Source organism: Psittacula echo (assembly GCF_963264785.1).
Source record: "Psittacula echo genome assembly, chromosome: 6".
Classification (NCBI taxonomy): domain Eukaryota; kingdom Metazoa; phylum Chordata; class Aves; order Psittaciformes; family Psittacidae; genus Psittacula; species Psittacula echo.
The window spans coordinates 75,749,447-75,768,488 of record NC_137743.1 but is presented as its reverse complement, the minus strand read 5'-3'; the positions used below and the strand labels follow the sequence as shown (position 1 = coordinate 75,768,488).

At 40.4% G+C, this 19,042-nt stretch overlaps 1 protein-coding gene across 2 annotated transcripts in view; it reads left to right on the top strand.

Annotated features, from left to right (window-relative positions):
- SLC39A10 (solute carrier family 39 member 10) overlaps nucleotides 1–19,042 on the top strand; it is a gene marked incomplete at its 3' end in the record, with an annotated part of 57,834 nt that overhangs the window by 15,547 nt on the left and 23,245 nt on the right. The window contains exon 1 of one of the 2 annotated variants that reach the window (XM_080621712.1): nucleotides 6,617–6,681. The exons of the other annotated variant lie outside the window; for it this stretch is intronic. Of the gene's footprint in view, nucleotides 1–6,616; nucleotides 6,682–19,042 lie in introns of those variants that run through there. 2 annotated transcript variants of the gene reach the window in all.

Below are 19,042 nucleotides of genomic sequence, written 5' to 3'. Positions count from 1 at the left end.
ATGGATATGATCGTAAGTTCTCTGCGCTCAGTACTCTCACCCCGCTCATGTGCTAAAGGAAGCAGCTGACTGGCCTTTCCCTCCCATCATATCCTTTGGCATGAAGATGGTATCTTTCTGCAACCAGTGAGCACAGAAAAGGTGCCACAAACAAGCAGGTGTTCTCAACAGACAGGAAGGAAAGGAGGAAAACAAATAAACCGAAGTTTGCAAATAAACCCAAGTCTGCAAGAGAGGAACAAAGCCGTGACACACTGTCCTCACTTTCTAGTATCTTACATTTTGAATCTTACCCTGACCATGCTACCAGCAAAAAATGTGTCTCAAATCCAATGAAAGGGCTTTGGGCTGTTTCAGAGAGCAGGGCTGGCAAGTTATGTTTCAAACAAATAATAACAAAACAAAGGGGAGTCATTTAATAAAGTCAAGTTTGTTCAGCAGGAGTTTTCCTATGGATTAGCTACACTGGTATTTGCCAGCTTTGCAAACTTAACCAATGGTCTGCGAGTCATACTGGCTTTTTTCCATATTGCAGAAAAACGCTTTGTGTGGAACAAACACTTGGGTTGTTGCTGCAGCATCACAACCTTTTACATATGTCCTCAGCTGTTTATGTAACCTTAAATAATAATATTTTTCATTGGCTGTAAACTTATTTTTCACTAAAAAAGTCAGGTTATGTTTAAAAACAAAAACCAGAAAGCCTAGCCCTTTCCCAGTGGCTGCGTGGTACTCAGTTGCCAGCTGGGGTTAAATTTCAACACCCACAAAGAGACAAACTAGAATACTTCTAAAAGAGAGATCTGTAAAATATGTATCTTGATTTGACATGTTAAAAGAAGCAATAAAAATCATGGGCTTCTGTTTAAACTAATTTCCTGCCAGTATTTACAATAGTACCATATTTAAAATTGCACAGACTCTGTCATTGACATTAATGCATTTGCTTAAAAACCTACATATATGCCCATACACGTTTATATACAATCTGAACAGGGGAGTATGTACATGTTGCTGCAGGACAATGTTGTTGGAAGAGAAGGGTAAGAATTGTTTTAAAAACAAAACAAAAACAATGGATTTCCCTTTCTGTCCCCTCTCATGAGTAAAGAAACTTTCAAATTATACTTTCCAGATACTGCAATGCTAGCCAGATCTACTTTGAATTATCACTGGAATTTATACAGTTGAAACCAATTAAAACTAACTAAACAAATCTGACAAGCAAATGCTTAAACAAGATCATCCAGTTTAGCAGGAATGGGGAAAAAAGCATATGCAGTCTCTACAAAAAGTACCATTTTTATATACGGCCTTGGAGTTAAACAAACTTGGGCTTTAAACTCATTGCAAATAAGCCAAGTAGCCCTGAGGTAGTGAAATCCCCTAGAGGACATCACTGCCTACTTCCAAGCATGACTTTAATCACCAAATCACTACTTGCTTGTAGGGATACTTAAGCTCACCCTGATGCTTAAACATCTTCACTTAAGTCCTTGCCATAAGCAAAGATTTTGCTGCTTCAGTACCAAATCTCAGCACCCTCTTATACAGCCTGAGAATGAATACATATCAAAATACTGAATAGTGAAAGTACAAGTAAGTCTGTACAATTCAACTGACCACATACAAGAAGTACATCAGTAAATCCAAAGCAGAATAGATGACTTTCAACAGGTCATTCATATTTTAAGATCCAGATCAAGAAATTATGTAATTGAGGAAAGAAAATGTCTTCTGTATGATGCCCTGATATTTCACTTCAGGGGATCTTGTCAGTGCAATTCTGAGCAAAGCCTTCTGTAGTAAAGCTCTTTCACTTCTAAGGAATTTGGTAAAACCTCTTTGGTAGGCAAGTCAGGATTGACAATAGCTGTGCCCTGGGAACTGTTCTCTACCTTCTCATGGTTAATTCTGCTGCTAGCTACCTCCATGAATATCTTCAGCAAGCTGAATAGTACTTGTCCGCTATTGTCAAATCAGAAATGGCATTTCTGACTTTGATTCAGGCTCTCAGAATGAACGAAGGGCAAAGACAGAAGCTAGAAAAGAACAGGAAATAAAACACACATGGAATACATACCATAAACCCAGCTATGTTGGCATTCAAAGTGCCCTAAATTCTGATTAAATCTTTGAATTATTCCCAATAAAGGAGGAAATTGACATTTCAAGCTGTTATCTTGGCTTTTTTCTTTGAGATATCAGTATTTCAGAAGTAAGAAAATTAAGTTGGGTTCTTCAGCCAAAGAAGTTAAAGTTGCCAGAGGGGTACAAAATTTCATCTGGGCAAGAAATAGTAACATTTTTTTCCCCACTTAAATAGCAGAAGAAACGTACACCTTCAACTGCTAGTTTTCTAAATAAATTTCTCCCAGTTAAAATCTTTTTCAACATATTGTTCCCAATCTCCAAAGAAAGTTCACAAGACTCTTCTGCTTACAGTCGGAGGCAGTATGAGGATTTAAGAATTAAACCCGTGTGTACAATTACTAACTGGGTGTCGTGAAGCTCTCCTGTATGGCAGCAGGCTTGCATAGCAGTGATCTCTCCTTGTGCAGGGGTGCCTCTCAAGGTTACTCCATGAGGCTGAAAAGTCCCTTTTCCCCGCCATCATACGGTACTGAATATCCTTTTAGGTGATTTGGGTCAGGTGTACTGTCTCTGCTTCCTCCCAGCTGGGCCCTTCCGTGCTGGCAGAGGATGAGAGACTGAAAAGTCCTTGATCAGGGTAAGTGCTACTGAGCAACAACTAAAACATCCGTGTGTTATCAGCATTGTTATCAGACGGAAGCCAAAACACAGCACTGCACCAGCTACTAGGAAGAAAATTAACTCTATTCCAGCCAAAACCAGGACACTGGGTGTAAGAATACAAGTGGAAGCAAAATCTAAATTCTATTATTTTTTATTAATAGTGAGAAAAAAGTTGCTTCTAAACTAGCTACTACTTCTGTGTATACGTGTATATATGCCACTGTTTTATCCCTCACATGCAAAACTGGGCTGTTACAAGGAAGAGAAATCAGCGCACGAGATCTGTCAGAGTGTGCAATCTCACACATCTTCTCTTTAGGCCTGCATATCACAACTGAAGCATGACACTATGTCCTGTCACTTCCTTTACACGGTCTTCTGTGCCAACACAACTGGCTGACCCAAAACTGGGGTCTGCTGACCAGGTGCTTCAGGACCACAGGGTATTGGAAAGGTCACAGCACTCTACTGAAGCTGGAGATGTGTCTCTAGACAGGACCCCATCTTGAGGCAACCCCTGCTAGAAGCCACTATCTGCTTTTGCAGCATTATACACCAAGCCCTTCTATATTACTTGACAGGATCCATTACTCTCCAGCAGACCAATGTACGAGCATGTACAGTGCAGTGTTACTCAGCAAGTACACACCCTGTGAGAGCAGGAAAAAAATAAGACAGTTCTGTTCTAAAAGTATAGTAAGTTTTTGTTCTGTTTGAAGCTTGAAAAGTCAATCTGGATTTGTTGCATGGATTTGTGTGATCTTGAGCTATTAGCGATGCTGGCTACCCTGCTTTGTTGTACCAGCTCCCTGCAGCATAGAATGTTGTTCCACATGCTTTACAAGGAAGCATATTCTCTGCTCTTCGTAGTAATGCCTGATTTAATAGTTTTTGTTCTGGGTTTCTGAAGCTGAGGTATAGAAACTCATACTTGGTTTTATTGATATGTAGGCAGTTCTTGTACTAGAATATACAATTAAAACTATGGAGAAATAATTCAGTTGCAAGATACAGTGTACAACTATAGGGAAAATATTCTAAATACAAACAAGCTTTTCAATGTATCAGATGAAAGCCCACAGCAGACTAACCAGGATGATTACAGCCTAACTCAAAATACAAACGAGACTCACATTTCTTAACAGGAAACGATATTCTCATCTCATTGTGCTGGCAGGCCTACTAATGGTCCCTTCTGGCTTTAAAATACACAGCTGCCTGTCAGAACTTGTAACAGCTGGAGAGGAGGAAGGCTTCTGCAGAGAGAAACCACCAATATAGAGATATATATTTTACTGGTATAGTCTGTTTGAGTGAATCTCTGGAAAGTAACTACACAGCATCAGCACCTCCACAATAAGGTAAAGCTGCCTTCAGAAAAGCTTCTTTACCCCCCTATATATGTAACTTTTCTAAATACAGTAAAACTAGTACAAAATCAACCAAGCCTGAAATTTTAAAGGACATTTGTGTAGTAAATGCCTTAATTTCAATTGATCCTATGATTGTAGCGCTCTTCCTGGAGTTTTGGATTTTGGGTTTTTATGGCATTATTTGCATTCTATTTGGAAAAGCCAACAAACCCCATATGCTCTGTTTTATTACTGTGCACAGTTCACTCAGTATGAACTCTGAAGGAAGAAGATACAAAACTTCACATTTTTTATATTCTTTGCATTCAGTGGATTTCTACTGTAGACCAAAGAACAGCAGAATTCAGTCACGCCTAGTGATAAGCAGTGGGTATTGTGGTAGGTGTTTAACAACCAGTGTCAGAAGCAGCTCTGTATTTTATTTGCTGTGTGAAAATTCCGAGAGGTAAAAGACCTGCTTTGAAATCAGGAATCATTCAAATCCATGTGCAAATGATCTGATGTAACAGTTTGGTTTAGAACCTCATAATCGGTTTCACAGTCCCTGAAACCTGACCTGAGCAGAGGTTGTCAGATTCTTGGACTAGGATGGTTTGTATTCTTGTGATTGATTCCATACCTTATTGGGGAAAAAATGAGGGAGGGAATGTAGGTGTTATTTTTTTCCCCTCTAAATAAATACTAAAGGGAGGAAAAGGTGCTGGAGGAGATTTGAAATTAGAAAGTCCATCCCTTGGATATGAAATTTATGGAGAGAGAGAAAAAAACATCAAAGGAGTAATTGGAGACGTTCAGTAAAGATTCAGCATCACATGACTGAAAGATTGGTGTAGCATAACACACAGAACTGATGTGGTCTTAGGTCCTGTTCGATAGGTTACATGTCTTTCAATCAGTTTATTACATTATCTGCATTTTAATGACTATTCAACTTATTGAGGAAGCTTTACGCTGGGTTTCCTTTGCACTGTGACTTCAGTGTTATGCTTATGAGGGGTTTTTTGAGTCTTACAGATATCAAACTTTCTTTGGTTTCTAAGCAAGTACTATCAATCCTTTACATTTTTGGTATTCTGTACTGGTTTTGTATTCTAGGGGCATACCACCAAGCAAAAATTCACATAATGACTTTGGGAGGATATTAGGGTGGCTGAGATTGGCTATCTCAATCCAAGGCTTGGACAGGACTATGGAAAGGATTGGATACTGGATCTGCCAGGCCAGACTTAGGTTGTACTGGTGTGAACCATCTGGTTTAACAAAGGGTTAAGTTTAGAAAGGTGAATTAGTTCTATCTGGCAATATTAAGAATCTAAAAGAGAAATATATGTGTCCTTAACAAATGGAGAGGTGGTGTTGGTTTGCTTGTAGACGGAAGCCTGCTATGGAAACATCAGTCATGTTCGCAGGAAACTGTGCTGAAAATTGCGTGCAAACTCCTCAGAAAGAAAAACGGAACAGCCTAAAATTTATCTGAGGTGTCTCTACAACTGCACTTCAGCCGCTGAACATACTTTCTATAAATAACCATTACAGAGTAAGCTGGTCTATCTTGAAATAGTATTTGATGTGAAGGACTCTTACACGCTGTAGGTGTTCTGTTGTAAACCAAGAAGTCTTCGGTGTTGTTCTGGAAAGGGTTTTAACTTACATACGGTATTACTTTTAGTTCTGTAAACTATCTAACGTGTTGTCTCGGAACCTAACGCATCGTGATGAGGGGCTCCTCCTCCAACAGGGGGAATGTTTATCATTTGGATAAACAGGGTTTTTCAGAGTTAAATAAATGGCGGGTAATACGCATCCCATTCTCTGAGAGGGTATCTCTGCACGAACGCCAAGCTCCAGCCATGGAATACTCCTTCGTTCCTGAAGACCCCTCTCACCCTGCCACCGGGAGCACAGACAGCTCCGCGGCTGCAGATGAAGGCCCTGCCCCGACTCCAGCGGCAAGCCCGGCTCCCTCCGAGCTGCCGGCTGCTGGCCGCCGGGGTAGCGGCCAACGGCGCCTCATAGTACGGGCGGCGGCTCCGCTCCCCCCTCTGCCACCCGTCCGGAGCGGGCCGCAAGGCTCTGGGCCGGAGGCTCTCCCGGGCCCCGCGGCCGCTGTGCTGCCAGACGAGGTGGCGCAGGCGGCGCAGCTACGGCCGGCAGCGTTCGCGGTCCGCGGCCTCCTGCCTCGGGGCTGCGTCCCGGCCTGGCAGCCTCGCCGCTCGGATCGCTAGAGTGATGAGCGCAAGCCGCCGCAGGGAGGGGAGGAGGGCACAGACCGCGCTACGCCATTTTCGTAGCCGGTAGTGGAGCAGGGGAGGGGGGAGCGGAGTGAAGCGGCGGGGGGGAGGGGAGGAAATGGCTCCGTATTGGGTGAAGCGGGCCGCGGGGACGCGTGTGTAGAACGGGCCGCATGGTGCGTAGTGGCGAGTGTGGGGCCTGGCGTAGCCGCGGTTAGTGAATAGCGTGGCCGCAGCAAGAGCTGCAGGAGGAGGAGGAGGAGGCGCCGCGGCGGTTTGGTACCGAGCGGAGAGGGAGATGCACACGGCACTCGAGTGAGGTAGCTATAAAACCCCATTTGTTTACATTCCCTCCCCCACAACCGGCCGGCGCTGCGGTGAGGGTGGCGGCTGGCCCCGGGCTGGCGGCGGGGTGGGGGGCTGAGGGGCGCGCAGGGCTTGCGGACGAGGAGAAGGAGCCGGTGACGATCGGCAGTAACGGACACCAGCCTCCCCGGGATGCGGAGCCGGGGACACGGCGGCGCGGCCGCCTTATCACGTGCCGGCGGCGAGACCCGCCGCTGGGCCCGGGGGCTGCGCGGGTGGGCGAGGGAGGCCGGTGGGGAGCCGGGGGGCGGTGGTTGGAGGGGGTAGGGGGAGCCGTGCCCGGCCTCCCCCCGGAGGCAGCGGAACGTGAGTCGCCGCCGTAGTCCTGGCGCATCTCCCCCCACCCCTCTCTTCCTCCGGCTCTCGAGTCGACCATGCGGCAGGTAAATCCTCCCCGCCCCCCTTTCCCTCATGAGGGGACTGGGACGTGGCGGCGGCCACGGGGCCGTAACTGCCCTCGCCGTTTTGGGCGGAGAGAGAAAAAGGAGGGGGGGGGGCGGCAGGATGGGGCGGTTGGTTGGGGGGCGGCGGGCGCCGCTTGGTCCCGCCGCAGGCTGAGCTGTGTCCGGAGCGGCGGGTGTCCCCGGGCGGCGCGTAGCGCTCCCTCGCCTCGGCCCTTGTCATTTCCTTAGCGTCCCGTTCCCGTCCCGAGTGCGATGTGGGGAGTGGCCGTCCGTGCTCGCCACGTGGAGTTCCCGGGTGCAAGCAGACGGTGCTGGTGCTGTCCTTAACGGTTCCGCACATGGTGCTGCTGCAAGGAGGGTCGCTGCCAGGGGGTGTGTGGGAAGGGGGAGCCTCGGTGCTGTGTCTGTGTAGGGCTCTGTCCTATGTTGTATCTGTTGAGGGACAACATAGTGATGATGGATGGTGAGGAAGCCACAAGATTAAATTCTGCTTGGCCTGAGGTTTCTAGTTAGCGTTAAAACTGCATAAATGGCACTTGGGCTGTAACCTGCATGTAACCTTAAAGTTACGAGCGGGTCTGGAGGTTTTGACCCTCGCTGTAGTATCCTGTACACAGAAATGAGTTAAAAGGATTGATTTACTGATCTCAGCTTTTTCTACTGGTTATGCTACATCCATGGGAAACATACCTAACGTCGAAACTTCGGAATAAAATCACTCTTCAAAACGTTTAGTTATCTTTGTCATTTTTGGGGGGCTTCTGTAGAAGTGTTGATACCTGCTAGCTCTTCAACTCTTGCCTCTGAGCAAGACCTGCCTGACTTAGAAGCAGTTCTGGTTTCTAGCACTCTAAAAACGGTATGCCTTTAAGCAGCAATCATAATTTGTTTTTCTAAGTGAAGATAAGATGTCATACCATGCCTCAGTACGATAGTACTGAGGGAAACTGATACGTGGAGCCTGATGAGCTATTGAGAAATGTACACTGGAAGGCCTGGTTAAATTTTCAGAAACATGGAAGCAATTGCCATCTAGTTAGAAAATGTAATTCCTGGAGTGTTTGAGCAGGTATGTTCTAGTGTCACAGTGTAGTAACTGGTGCAATGACATATAAGAGTATTTCTGTGGAAAACAGGTATCATGTTTTAAAAACTTTTAACAGAACACACTCAAGAGTTTCTGCCGCTGATGAATGTGTTTTCCATTAGATGCATAGGGGAATGGGCGTTTTGTGTGGACTGGTGGAGCATATGACTCAACTTCAAAGCAAGAGTCAGACTTACTAATAGTAACTTCTTAGGCTAATGCTCAGTATAGTATAAGAAAATAATGTGGAAAAAATTCTGTGGTTCCCAAGAACTCTGAGACTGACTATAGACTTTACCAAGTAACATTTTTGCTGTAAACTGAAAACAACTGGTGGCACTGCCCTCCTTACTTGTTTCTAAACTGCTTTCAACACTTCTGAGGAACGAAAGTACATGGTCATGCCATCCACTTCTAAAAAAGAATGTGGCCTGTATATAGTCTGTGAATTGTGTATGCTTTATGAGATTACTGTGGCAGTTCCATATGGGTATGTGTCCTAGTGTCCACAAGAAGGCAGGTGTGGAAGGATCGTATGCAGTTGTGTATCTGGAATAGGCATCATGAAAAGCAATTCTGCCTAGATAAAAACTCCAAAACAACAAGGTTTATTTTAATTAACATTCTTTGCTTTCATGTAGGTCTTCATGCCTTTTCCAGACTGGCAAGTTTGGAGTGTGTATCCAGTCAGACATAAAACGTGCAATTAAAGAAAAGTTGTTCACAGTGATGCAAATGTGTTCATAGGCTTGGTTGTCTTAACATTTGTTTCTCCCATTACAAAAAAAAAGATCAAGTGAAATTGGATCATCAGGGTAATTCAAGTGTATTGCAGAAAGTTCAAGTGAAAAAGCGCAGATCCCGGTGCTGACCTCTGTCTACTGTGGTGCTTGGAAATACTCCTTTTTTAATTAGTGATCTCAGGCTAAGATCTATGTGACATTGTAACAGTATCCATCTTCTGGAGTTAGATGTGAAAAGTCAGCAGGAGAGTATTGAGTGCATTTGGTACTTAGGCCTCACGTGTTAATAAACCATTCATTTTGAGTGTTCAGTAGGAAGCCTTCATAAGATACATACTTTTTGTGTAGTTTGACTTACAAAAATAAGATACAAATGTATGCACATAGAAAAATTATTATATCCAACCAGCATAGATTTCCTTGGTGGTCTTCACTAAGTCAAGCAACTGTAATTAGGTACTTATATCCATAAAATATTTTCAGCAAAACAATGGCTGATTTAGCTAGGAAGAAACTTCTAGGTAGTGCCCAGATCACATGGACCTCAAACTTGGGTGTGTATAGTCCCAAAGGAACTATGTTTAGACTTGTTTGTTTTGGCTGTCTGTTTTTCATGTTGTTTGATCATGATTGTACCTATTGTAATGACTGTTATTCCTGTCTCTTGTCACAGTTTTTACAGAAGTGGAAGTTTATTTTGAATGTACGATGGGCACTCGATAAATCAATCTGGATTTGGAAACAACTAAGTGTTTCCATCAGACGGAATTACTGAATTAAAATTGCACAAGCTACTTCAAAAGCTGAGCTCCATGAAAGTTTTTCTGCAAGTCGAGATTTGGTCCTTAACTCTGATGAAACTGAATGAAAAGGTCGTGGCACCTTTACAAATCAGGGATGGACAGGCATAACTGTGTGTCAGTGAAAATTATATCAGAACAAGAAAACCTCATTCCATTTTCTTAACAGTTTGGCTGTCAACTGTCAGAGCATTTGCTGTTTCATAGCATGTTGTAACATGTTTTCAGAATTGTCGAATGTATCCTAGCTGTTCTCAACACAGTGGAAAATATTAGAAGAAGTTTCAAAGAAGGAAAGCTTAATTGGAGTTCCTCTGTTCCTGGTTTAGGCATACTTTTCACAGAATTAGCTTTAGGTGCAGGGAGAGGTTTCTGAATACTAAGAATTGCCTTTAGGGAAGCAATTTCTGTCCTAATGTGAAGAGAATCAGCATCACTTCCTGTTTTTCTGTGGGAGTCCAACTTAATTTAGAGAGCAATTATTTAAAACAATTTTATCATATGACAAGATCTCATCTTTGGGGATGGGCTGCTGAAGTTATCTTAAATGAGAACTAGTAATTTTAGTTTGATAAAGGCCTGAAGTAACGCTTGATGCAGAAAGAATTTAGATTGGGTTTAGGTCATTCTTAAATTACCACTGAGATATTACTTGAAATGCACCCAGTAAAGTCTGGAAAAGAAATGTGTACCCATTAGGCAAAGCTATATCAAAACTGGTTTTTAAGTTTCAAAAACTGATTGAAATGCTGGAAACCGTGTCCTGCTTACATTGTAATCTAAAGAAAAGGTATGCGCTGTATCAGTCCACCTATTCATAATACTTTATGTGCTATTGCATCAGTGCCATTGCTCCTTTTATTTCTCCCTTTTTTTATGTAATAGAAATCTGACGGGTAAAGAAGTTAAAAAATAGTTGTTTGAAGTCACTTGTGTTTTGTTACCTGTTGTGATAATCCAAATCCTGTACAGGTTTTAATGCCCAAAAAGCTGGAAGCCAGCATGAAAGACAGGGAAGATGATGGTTTCCTGATGTTCGTCTCAAAAGCTTATGAGAAGAAGGGATGCTGAAATTATACATAGGGTGTTATGCTGGGGGACACAGTTCATTACACTGGAAACATCCTCATCTTCTGGGTGTCACATTGTGCTGCCTCATCTCCTCCTTTCAGTTTTGTGACTTTGTTGCTGCAGAGGAGGAATGACTCAGCTGTTGTCTTTTCTTTCTCAGCTTTTGACAACCTATGAGCTTCATTTTCATCTGGCTATCACCTTTTCTATAGCTTGATGCTTTCCAAAGCAGAAGCACGAGTGAAGAAAATCTTGCTGGTTGCTCTAGTGCAAAATTAGATTGCTACTAAAAATGTATGGACCTGTTACAAAACTTCTACTGCACTGTCTATTGGAGAGTCTGGATTTAGGTGTGTTTGTCTGTTACTGTGGCTCTGTGAACAACATGAACAGAATAGGAAATATTCTTAAATGGATCTTGAACATCCGCAAAATTAACCTAGGTCAGTTAGGTTGTGTTTATTAGAGATTTTTGGCAGTGCAGATTAATAAAACTGATCTCCAGGTTTGTTTTTTTCTTTGGGGGTGGGGAGTTACTGGGTTTTGGTTAAGGGTTTTTTTGAAGAGCAGTTCTAAAATCTCATTTTCACTTATGAGGAATATGTCTGTCTGTAGTCTTATGATGAAGTTTGCTATAGAAACCTACTCCTGTTTTTCTTCTGTGTTGACAATCACATCATCTCAGTATTACATAAGATAGCAAGTATGTACAAAGTGTGGAATACTAACTAGAGAGGAGTTAGAGCTCTAACTGTTAAAAGGTACAAAAAATGGTACTTGTAAGCATTTGGTGCTTAAGTGGCAGACTTTCTGAAGTCACTGATACCAGGTAGCTAAACCGGTTTAGACCTGAGATAAAGTCTGCATAGTGCTGAAAGTCAGTGAATAACTATGATCACATCTGAAACTCATTAATCAAATTAAGTCCTGTAAAAATATTCCTGTGGTTAGTCTTTTTGTAAATGCATACATGAGATAAAAAACTCTTCAGATTAAGAATGTATGAAGGATGTTTTATGCAAGACTGCAGGATTTCCATAGGATCATGATCAACAGAGGCTTTGTGCAGTATTTCTGCATGTAGGTTGTAAACACGTTCAAAATAGTTTCCAATCACAGCTCGTAGTAATAAAAAGTGAATTTCAGATAGGTGCTGTCATAAACTTTCTATATAAAGATAGATGTCTCAAGATTACCTGACTTGTAAAACATTAATAAACTGATCTTCATACGTTTTTATTGCAGCAGCATTTTTATCACTGCAGTGTGATGATTATTAATGGACAAAAGCAATATCTTGAATTTTGAAAGAGAACTGTAAATTGTAATTGTAATTGCTGGTGATTGGTACCTATAAATAGTTCCTCTTTTAAGCAAGCTTATTGCTGATGATAACTTGCAGCCATACTTAGGTTTGAGTATCAAAGCCAAACAAACTGAAAATACAACTAATACCCAAGGTACTCTCCTCAAGTAGATGTTTTGAGTATTTTGTTAGTATTCAGAGCCTTGGGCGACATGGTCTAATGTGAGGCGTCCCTGCCCATGGCCCAAGGTCCTTTCCAGCCATAACCATTCTGTGAGCCTATGACTTGATTTGCAATATTTTGCCAATATTGATTTGCATTTTAAGTAGGACTGAGTAGCACTGTATACCTGGATGACTGATTCTGAAGTTGTTCATGATAGTAACCGTATGTCATTTGTACAGCTGTAAGCTGAGTTTAACTCACCTTTCACAATTACTAATAATACTACGACTGAGTGTTTCCTGCAAGGGCAATAATGAGCAGGTACATATCTGGGTTGAAGTCTTATTTTGCTATTGTAGGCACTACTTCATATCATATACAGAACAGTCCAGAAGAGCTTCTTTACTGTCAAGTGGAATATTGTAGTCTATATTATAACTGATTATATTACTTCTCAAGGCTCTATGCAGTTTCTGTCATCCATTCCTGTAAAGAAAGAACTCTTTTCAGTCAGGGCTCTGCTACCTTGGTAAGTACTCTCACTCCATGAAATGCAAACCATCTAATTTAGGCTGTATTTGTCTGCTAGTTCTGTTTGCAGAGCATAGAAGCATTTTATTTGTTGCTGACCTGAATATATCTGTCTATAAAAGACAATATCTCAGCTGAAAAGTACAATTCTGACTTGTGCTAGCTTACATTAAAACTTCAGAGATATGCTGCTTGACTGCAGTCTAAATAATGTGGTAGCCTTGCATTGCTCCATATTTGGTGTTTGTGGGTTTTTTGTTTGTTTAGGGTTTTTTAATAAAAATAAAATATTCTTGTTTATTTGATGTCTGATATAATACATAAACAGGATAGACTTGCCATCATTCCCATTCTGAACTGCGTATCAAGGCAACAGCGGCGTTGTATTAGGTAATGGTGCTTGAATTGTCCAGCTGCTCTCAAGACTTGTACAATATATTCAGTTAACTATATAGTAGTTGCAGCAGGATGTATAACAAAATGTAGCTTTTTATTGTAATATGCCCATAGATAATTTCTTAATGCTGGTAATATATTCTAGACTTGTATTTTATTTGCTTGTTCTCAAACAGCCAAAATTTCCTCTCATGCAAAACTTACTTTTTGACACAGTTACTGGTTTTATACTACAGGGAAGTGATTGAGTTGTGTAAGGTGTGTAGTCCAAATTTATGCATCTTCATCTTGCAGGGTAAGGTACAGAGAATCCCAGGAGAATTTCAGTTTTAGTGGCTCTGGGCAAAAATCCCCATGCTGGCTTTTGCTGACTATGTATATTAAGTAGTAGGGAGAGGAATGCAAGGGGCTTTTGCTGACTCCTAAAAGAATGGATTAAGATGAGATGGTTTAATGATGCTCTAACTGTAACAAATTATTATGACTCACTTCTGTTTCTTTGTATCAAACTTTGTGGCTCAAATTAATTGCAGTAAGCAGTCATGCTAGGCAATGTAAAAACACTTTCACTGCCTTTGAAGACCTACCCGATCTTGTATTCCCCACAGAAACTGCTGTTTCATCAGTGCTAAGTGGCTGCATTTGTCTAATGAAAGAGTGCATTATTTTTGTGCTTTTTAGCCTTTAATGCATAGGAACACCTCTCATAGTTTAATTGCAGTGTAGTTTAAGCCAAAACCCCTTAAAATGTATGGGTTTAATATTTTAATGGGTTTTTATTGGTTGGACTGTGGACAAATCAAAATAGTGTTTTAGAATAAGACAGTGTAATTCTTGTTGAGTTCTTCATAAAAAAAATGAAAGCGGCAAATTTTCACTTCAGGGAAAATTCCAAGTGCTTCTACAAATAAATTAATGTACTGGAATTTTCTGTCTTACCATAGCTTAATTGTTAACAGAAAATTCAGAATGTGGACATGAAAAGCAAAGGATTAATTACGTTTTTATAAACAAAATATTCTCAAAGCGAAACATTGGGAGAAGTGCATTCTTCTTCAAATAAAAAGAATGTGTTTTAACTATGAAAGAAAATACATTTTTCCTGACTTTTTGCCCATATCTTACCAAAAACATAACACAGTAGTTCCAGGAAGTGATTGAATAATAACCTGAAATAATACGTGTTCTGCTGTTTTCTCTTCTGTACAAGCAGTTATGGTTTGCTTTGGTTTTACTTGACAGCAAGCAAAGGAAGATCCTTAACTTTACCTTACAGTCCTCTTACCAGTAATAGACTTATTAAACATTACATTTACAGTATTAAAGCTGAAAACTTGAAAGTAGATGCAGTTTAATCAGAAGTGTGTAAACAGTGAGCTTAGCTTACCAGCCAAGAAAATACTTTTTAGTATTTCTGTTAATTTGTTGTGCTTTGCTTTAAGGATACGATTATGCTGGCCAAAGATAAGATCCATTGTTAGCTTTGCTAAATTTCTAAAGTGGTATTTCAACAATTATTACTCAGGCATCAGGTTATAAGATTTCCCCCTGTGTTGAAAACTTCTCTGGTCAGGGACTGTGGTAGAGTACTAGCCTAGATATGGATGCCAAATACGCGTCTGGGTCCCAAATAGCAAACCTATTTATTGAAGTATTTAAACTTCTTAACCTGGCAGTGAGGTGGCCTGCTACGTTGTTAGTGACTAGGTATCATAAGAGCTTAAATGACTATGAAGAGCATCAAGAGGATTCACAAGCAACTGTTGTGCGTCTAGAAAAAGAAAAGTAAAACTTCAGACTCTTCTAACAGCACCCAAGTGCTTAGGTGTCTTCAGGTGTTGATGGCTGGAATGAGAAGTTTGTTCTCAGGATTAAGTTCTCGTACTGTTTAATGATATTTTAAACTGAGCTATTTTAGATATTAAAATAAGTTTAGAGGTGTGGATGGACTGTAACTGTCTTGATTTGTAACTGGTTCTTCCAGTAGGTTTTAATTTTGCTGATGCCTATCAGTTTGATAGATTTCTGTCAGTTTAGCCTGGTGGTTGAAGCTGTGCTTTCTACCACAAGTCTGTTTTGTAGTCTCTTAATTAATTAAACATGCAATTTGAAATTGTATAGTTCTGATTGGCTAGATTTTGTAGAAAAGGTGTGCAGCCCTGATCACATAATGCATTTACTTTCAATAGCTTTAATATGATCAGTCAGGTATTTTGTAATACAGCTTTGATGGACTCAGCAGACTTGGGAAGGGGGTGATGTACTGGCAATTACAGTAGCAAAAGGGGAGGGAAGGAGGATCATTTAACAGAAAATGCTGACTCCGCTATCCGTGTGGAATAATAAAGCATTTGTTACAGAAACTCATGCTTACGTTCTGTAAATCTCTTAAGTATTTTTGAAGTTCAACCTGTGAAATAATGGTCACAACCAACTATTGACCCTTTGATTTTGGAGGTAGAGTCCAGTTTCCATTTCAGCTATTAGTGCTAAAGAGCATAAACATCTTTCTCTAAGACATTCGATAACCCATAATTTCAGTGGTAGGCTGCCAAGACATTTCTGTTCGTCAAGAGAGAAAAACTACAAATATTTTACATCACCCTTTGTGGAATGTGCCTCTTGATTAGTCAGGATGGTCATGTTCTGCCAAAAGAATGGATTTGTTTTGAGATACATTTACTGATCACGTGTGTTAAAGGTCGAGACAGCAGGTAGCTCTTCAAGTAACTTGAAACTGTTTCTTGTACCACAGTTTGACAGTAGACAGTTTTAATAATGGAAAAAATAATAATAAGTTGGTTCACTTGTTTGTTGACTGGAATTGACAGATTTTGTGTAATTAGGAGAATGTATCAAAGTAGTAAGTTCCTGATGGAAAGTGTTCTTTTACTGAAATGGGTTACAGAAATTACACAGAGCCTTAAGAAGTAATAGAATCATGTAAAATGATGACAGCCCAAATAGCAAGGGAAAACTGATAAAGATGGAAGGTATCAGTGATCCAAGAGTGGCATAGAAAACATTAATGTCCTAGTGATCCCAGTGGGAAAGATGGTGACCGCAATAGTTATTGAAGCAAATCAGCAGCTAGTTCAGAAAATCCTTAAAGTAATAGTAAAAAGAAGAAGACATGGTGACACTCAAGGAAAACGACAGGGGAGCATCTGCATTTCAGGATAGATATAGAAGAAGAACGTACCAAATTGTAGTTACCTTAAAAGCCAGGAACTGATACTAGATCAAATTACAACATAGCCTAGGTTAGATATATCTAATGGTAATATAGTTTTAGAAAAACTGGTCATGCAGTCTCACTTTCCTGTCCTTGCTTGTCTGTGTTGCTACTAGAACGTACCTGTGCTTGCATGGTGATTGACGCAGGGAAGTACATATACATAATGTTATTTTTAAGTTTTAGCCCATCAGTGTTTTTAATTGGATTGGCTTAGAAGATATGTCTGTTTGCATTTTAGATTAAGGTTCTTAAGGGCTGTGCTTCCTTTCCCCTTTTCTGCCTCTAATCTTGCAGTAAGAGTAACGCTGCAAGTACATTTTCATTCATTCGCCTCAAAGTTGTGTCCCTTCAAAGTTGCTTTAATACCTTGTTAAGAAAGGCTAGTAGTTCAAAGTAGGTGATTTTTGAAGCCGGTCAGTATTTGTGTCATTTTGAATGGTTGCCTCGATCATCACGCCAGCCCTGTAATGGGTAGCCATGTAGATCTGTAGCAATAATCTTGGCTAAAAATAAATGAGAGCTGGGCAATGAATTCTGTTGATGTCTTACTTGCAATGTGATGGAAATTACACATTTTTGCTCAGCATTTCCTTGGTGGATCTGCCGGTAGAAATACGTATGCGTATTTTATGTCACATGTCAGAGTGGTTCAGTGTTACTTCTCAAACAGCCAAGATGTCCTTACGAACACTTTTGTTTCCCACATTTATTGAACAAAGACATCTTTGGAAGCCCACTAACTCAAGGTATGAGGGGTTCCAGCAGCTGCCTGTGTCTCCCAAATTGCCTGTACATCCATATGAAAAGAGGGCTCTGTCTTTCTTAAGAAGAGTAGTAGTTCTCTTGATTTGTACTCTTGACAGAATGAATTTGCGAAGAAGAATTTGAAAGGCACATTGACAGAGGGCCTTATAAAAGTCTGTGACAGTGCTTCATTAACTTAATCTATTAAAAAAAAAGAAGACATCTTTCAATCAGTGGTGTATTTTGTCAAGTAAAAAATTTTCAACCTGTAAATTCTAGACGTAGACTTTAATAATTATAATCCTCCAGGCACTAATTTGGCATAGCACTTGTAACAGAAACATGCCTTAGTCCTGGTTTTTAATGGACTTTGTACTTGATAGCTTCAATAAAGTCATCAGCTTAATAGTAGACATGCATCATCCCTTTTGGACTGTAGCTGTGATAAGAGGGGTTTTTTATTTGTAATAGTAGGATTTAAACCCATACCAAAGCCATACCTTTAATGCCTTTAAACATAATTCAAGTATTTTAACATAGCACAAGGATGAAACAGGTATAGTGAAATAGTGGTTTAAGTTACAGGAAGAAGAAAAATACTGCAGCTGGTTTTAACACTTTATTGCAAACATTATTCTGTATTGAAGAGAAAATTGGATAAATTATTCTCAAGTAGCTTTCAATAGGAGGTTTGTCTACTGCTGTTTTTTCAGTGTTATTTGAATACATTTTGAGGTGGCCAGTTGTTTTATTTGTGTTAAGGCCAAAATACTGTAAGGCTGCCGATCAACCAAATCTGTAAGCTGGCGCTGCCACCAAAAGCAAGACTAATCTTTTTTTGTGTGGACTGTGGTGTTTGTGCAGCTGCACAGTGAACCAGATAAGAAAAGTAATCTGTCTTGAAAACAATCTTTTTATTATTTTTCGAGGCTGTTTTTTTCAGCAGAATCCAGTTGTACAGCTGCACGGTGAACAGATCAGCAAACAAATGGGATGCTATACAAAAATGGTTTCATGGGAATGAGTGAAAGAAGCAGCGGGGGAGGGCAGGACTGCTGCTTGAAGTACACCACTATCCTAAAATGTTTGTTGAACTTCAGCCTTAGTTCTAACAAAAACATTTGCTTACTCTCGATAGAAAAATAAGGTATTAAAATGCAGGTGTAACTGGTTCATCTTTCTAAGTGTTTAATTCTTCCCAGCACTGGTACCTTGAAAGAACCTCATTAAACAGTAGAATGCTGGCACAAAATCAAACCAGCTCAGTTATAAATTTTGTGCATTAATAGATGTTTTATGGACTACATACAGTTTGTGTATGAAAGACTGAAAGCTAACTCTTGGTAAGCAAAGCTAATACACAATTTCCAACTGTTTTGATGGCTTTATAATCTTCTGAGCTTTGAGAAGGATCCTGTACTCAGCAATTTCTTACAAATAACTGATTCTTTGAAGAAGGCTGGCCATTTTTCTTCTGTTCAAAATGAAATAAATGCCTCTTTCTGGGTAACTGAGCTAGTAGATTGCTACTGTATTAGTTTAGGATCATTTTCTAGCGTGCTTAGGATTTAGCATTTCAAATACTTAACATTTCAGATTTTTAAAGGTTTCCTGGGGTGTTCAGTTATGCATAAATGCTGTCTGTGCTACTTAAGTCTTATCTGGTATTAAGCAAATATGGCTTGGATCAATTAGTTAAAGGTCTCTTCTTACAAAGTGCCCCTCCTACCACTCTGTAGATTTTCAAATGAATGAAATTAAATCCACAAAGCTGATTCACTGAAATTGAAGAGGAAAGAAAGTAGAGGAGATGGGTGAGAACTGAAGTT